Source organism: Tiliqua scincoides, chromosome 4 (genome assembly GCF_035046505.1).
Source record: "Tiliqua scincoides isolate rTilSci1 chromosome 4, rTilSci1.hap2, whole genome shotgun sequence".
NCBI lineage: Eukaryota > Metazoa > Chordata > Lepidosauria > Squamata > Scincidae > Tiliqua > Tiliqua scincoides.
Window position 1 is genome coordinate 12437608 of NC_089824.1, and position 5014 is coordinate 12442621.

A 5014-nucleotide genomic window follows, 5' to 3' on the forward strand; every position below is an offset into this window, starting at 1 on the left:
CAGACCATTAGCTTGGTTCAGTTTATTAGGACTGGCAGCTGTCCTCTCAAGGTCTCAGGCAGAAAGCTTGGAATCAGCTAAATGACCACCCAAGAAACTGCTATATGCAAAAATCTTCCACTACTGAGTTGTGTTGCTCCTTATGCATTTAGTGTAGCATTCCTGATGACCTGCAAAAGGAGCTCTGGAATATGCTCCCATTTGGAAATCAGCTGCCTGTGATTCAGTGCTGGCAATGCAAAGACAATGTTTGTGGACACCCACCCCAAGCAGCTTCCAATTCCTCCTTCCCTGAGTTAAAAGGCAGCCTTCTTTATGTAAGCCTAGGATTTTGTAAGGAGGTGCCCTAGGGTGTTTCCTAGCACCGGAGAGCAGGCAGCCAGGTTTCCCATTTAGCTGCTCACCTGCCTTGAGAAGGCTTTCCCCTTCCACTCCCAGCTATTTGCATCTTATAAACTGAATCACCCTGCAGGCTGACTGACCTTTCCTTAGGAAAATCCCATTCAGCCAGACTATGGAAAACAAGCTCAACCTGGACTCACCCTGAACTCTCTCTTAATTAATTTTATTTCTTTAGGAAACTGATATGACACCCTTGAGCACAGGCAGACATGTTGCACTCACCTGTCACTTTCTAGACAGGTGTTCTAACAGTGTGTACAAAGAAACAGCCAGGCAGATGCTACTGAACTTGCTGACAAAGGAACAAATCAGGGCATTGGTCCATCTAGGTCACGATTGTCAACAGAGACTGGCAGTGGCTCTCCAGAAAGGTATTTTTCTCTATCCTGCTTGAAAGTGCCAGGGATTGAAGATGGGACCTTCTTCATGCAACGCTGGTGGTCTATAGATGAGCCCTAGATCCCTGGCTGGCGACAAAATTAATTGACAGGTGCCTGACTATGTTGTGGAGAATGATGGGCCAAGCCTCCTCTTCTCACAGTGGCCTGCTAAATTGCTCCCCCCCCCTCTTTTTCCTCCTTCACCTTCATGCCCCATCAAACTTCTCCCTCTTCTCCGCTCCTGATTCAGTCAATGGGAGAAGAGGAGGGGAAGGAACAGTCACAAGTATGTGGGGCTGTTACTTCACATTGCCCATTTGGGTTGGCAAACTAGACAGCATCACTCATGCCCAAATTTAACCTATTAATAAAATGCATATGTTGATTTCAACAAAATGTAGTTCACAAAGCAATTTACATAGCAAAATAAACCAATAAAAGGCTTCCTGTACCCAGACAGCTCACAGTCTAAAGTGAGATGGAGACGAGACACCAGCAACAGCCACGGGGAAAAGATACCATGCTGGGGTGAAGAGGGACAGTTACTCTCCCTCTGCTAAATATAAGAGGACACCACTTTAAAAAGGTATCTTTTAGCCCAGTTAAGAGCACAGTCCTATGCATGTATACTCAGAAGTAAGTTATGTTCATTTGGGCTTACTCCCAGGAAAGTGTGGATAGGATTACAGCCTCTGCGGGAGGGTAGACAAAGAGGGTAGGTAAAACCTAGACCAGTGGTTCCCAACTTCTAGAAGCATGTGGACCACTAAGGCAAAAATTGGAATTGTCATGGACCACTTGTGGCTATGGGGAGTCTGATCTCTGCCCTCTCTGGTGGTCTGACTCCCAAACACTCCCCCATGGACTATCAGAGAAGACTGAGAAAGGCCTGCCCACAGCCACAGCTGACACTTCAATGGTTGTGGGCATTCCATTATCTTTGGCGGTCCATGGGAGATTGATCACTTCCAGTGTCTTGCATCCAAGCACAGGTGAATTTTTTTTTCCCTGAGACCTCACAGAACACTTCTCAGACTCTCACAGACCACTTGTGGTCCCCAGGCCACAGGCTGGGAACCAGTGACCTAAACTCTATCAGCTGCTGACCTCTTAATATTAAGACCTCCATCTCTGAACCTAATGGCAGCCAAGGATTTCCTAAATGTGGTCTGGGAGTTGCTCAACACAATACACACATTCCTGGAGTATCTACATACCCCCCCCCCAAACATGCATCTGACCAATGGAGACTGGAAAAAACAGCACAGGTAGAACAGGAACCAGCAGCAAAACAAAGTTTGTTTTCAGCTAATGTGATGGGCATGCGCAGGGCTTCTGAATGCAGGCCAACGAACACTTCAGTCACAAACTATATAACGATTCCCCCCCCCGACTCATTTTATTGGATCCACCTATACAGCCTATTAGTCTAGGGAAGATAGAAGCTGGCTGGGTTCTTCTGCCATCCCTATCCTGGCCTGAGACCAAGCTGAAGTGGGGCCCAAACTAGTGCCCTAATTTTCAGTCTATGCCTCCCATGCTTTTTGTTGTTGCTGTTCCACCACATCCCTTCTCCCTGCCCAGACATTTAAAGAAGATTAAGCAAAGGAAAGGGAAGCACAGTACTCCCAAAGTGCTCCCTTCCTCACCGTTCCCTCTGCTGCCTCCCACCAGTCACTTCTTCAAACACAGGCTGGTCAAAGCATGCTGGGAGCAGAAGCGGGCCCAACTCCCAGCAAGCTCTGTTCAGTCTGAGAAAAAGAAACAGCTGAGAAGGAACTAGTGAGTGGCAGTGATAAGGTGAAGACGGGTCACTCCACCTCCTTCTCATCCACCCAGGCAAGGAGACAGCGGAGGAATTCTGTCTTAACCAATCTCCTGGATGGGTAGGACTGCTGCAGCCCCAGTTGCTTCTTTCTCCAGCACCATGACTGGTCATGGCAGTGGAACTGGTTGACGACGGTTGGTTGCTGTCTACCAATCTACCTCCCACTCACTCTCACGAACCAAGAGGAGGAGCCAAGCACACAGTGACATGGCTGGAGATATGGTGGCAGGTAGGGGCAGAACACCCCTTGTCATCCTGCTGCCTCCTCCAGCCTGCCACTCTAAGCAGTTGCTTTGGTCTGCCTCGTGGCTGGGTTGGTCCTGTTCCTACTTCTATGTTGATCATGACAGTTTGGAAAGCAGGATCTTCACTTCACGTCTTTCACAGGAACATTTTCACAGAGTTTGCTTTTTCCTGTTGGTGTTTTGCTCAGATGCCGCAGCTCCCCCCTCACATAGGGAAAATCAACAGGTGGTTCAACATGTCTCGCTCATTTCTGGGATTCAGAGCAGCCCTGGCACTAGAAAGGGAGCTGCGTCTGGACAGAGAAGATCTGAATGAGAGGCAACAGGGAAAATGGCTGCAAGGATAACCAGTCGGCAGACATATAGATGGTGAGGCTAGGCACTTTCTTATATTTAGCAGGGGGAAGAGTAGCTGTCCCTATTTACCCCAGCAAAACTCCTTCTCCAGTGGTTGTTTGCTCAAGTTTCTTTCTTACCCTTTTCTTGTAACTAGCAGGTGCAGGATAAATTGTTAGGTTCTCAATTTGCAGAAGTTAAGGAGGCCACAGAATTCAGCTTTCTTCTTAGCGCACATTCTGGGATACTTTGGTATGGAATCCTGGTGTCATGCACTGATGTTCACAGCCTACAACTAAGTAGCTCTATAAAATACAATCCCTACCCTGAAAGGGCAGACCGGCAAAAACAGATGCTTTACTGTACTAAACACTGAAATAAAGAGAAGAAAGAGCTCTTATTCACCTGATAGCTCAGAGGCCACTGCCAAAAGGAAAGACCGTTGGGGGAAAGGAAAAAAAGAAAAAGAAAATGCTGTTGTGTGCCCCCCCCCCACACACACACACTCACACTCTCTCTGGTTGTTAAGCTCTGCATCTGCCGATGTCTTTCATTTCATGGTGTCAGATCTGGTTCCAAACCTAAGCTGCTGCTTCTGTAATTGTCTGCATAAAGTAGCAGAACAAAACAAACACAATTCACACTTTAGAAGCTTAGCAATAGCCCTGCACAAAAGCTTGCACAGGTGTGTTGTGGGATCATTATACCAAAAGGGACATTATGTAGCACTTCTGCCAAGGAATACAACACAGTCCAGCACCAGCAGGGCATTTCAATCCAGAGTTACTCAGTGGTAGCCTTCTCAAACCAGGTCTGGCTGACTGCTAGGGAAAGAGAGTGATGGTCTTCGGCTCTCCCACTTTATCCATTAATCAAGTCCCTCCTTCCTTAGGTTTTCCAAAAACTTCTCGTAGTATGGGGTCAGCCCAACACAGACTTTTTCCTCCCTCCCTCTGACTCATTCTACCAGGACCTCAGATCCAAGTCTGGCAAGCAAGCAGGGAGACCGAGGGGATGGCTTGGTGACCTCAGTAGAACTCAATGATAAGCTGACCAGACTGCCAAAGTGAAGCAATGGTATTATAGTGACTCACCCAGTCCCTAAGATCAGAAAGATTCTTAGGTATAACACTTGTGTGTGGGCTCAAAATGCCCTTTCTGCCAACCTACAGTTATGGCATGGGAACAGAGAGCAGGGCCCCTAGTTAGAGTATCTTACATCTCCTTTAATATACTGCATTTCCTGAAAAATTGTAGGAAAAAAAATATAGGCAAATATTATTCAAAACCAAGAAGAAGAAAAAAATAAAATCACTCTCCCAAATTTTATGCAATGAAATACATTTATATTGAGAAGGCTTCTTTTTTCCCCCCTCCTCTCTTCAGGACAGGAAGGAATCCAGATAAGAAATCAGACAAACTGAATTCTCAGAATATGGTTGACAACCTTCAGTCTCGAAAGACTATGGCATAAGCTGACAGCACCCGGTACTCCCAGGCGGTCTCCCATCCAAGTACTAACCAGGCCTGAACCTGCTTAGCTTCTGAGATCAGATGAGATCGGGCATGTGCAGGGTAACAGTTGCTGCTATATTCTCATAATATATCTTTTCACAAACATGAGTTGGGCCATTATCAACATTTCCAAAACCAAAATTGTATTTAATCTCTCTCTCTCTCTCTCTCTCATTGGTGCACAAACACGCTAACACTGTTATTCCAGAGGGCTTTAAAGTTATCAGTGGACCAGTTTGGATGATACTTCTACATCCAATCTGGTCTCACACAATTACAGTACAGGCATGTCCTGCCCTGACCCCATC

General features: G+C 46.6%; 1 pseudogene; it reads right to left on the reverse strand.

Annotated features, from left to right (window-relative positions):
- Window positions 1-4664: 4664 nt before the first annotated feature.
- On the reverse strand, window positions 4665-4784 carry LOC136650075 (5S ribosomal RNA; annotated as a pseudogene).
- Between the last annotated feature and the right edge of the window lie 230 nt (window positions 4785-5014).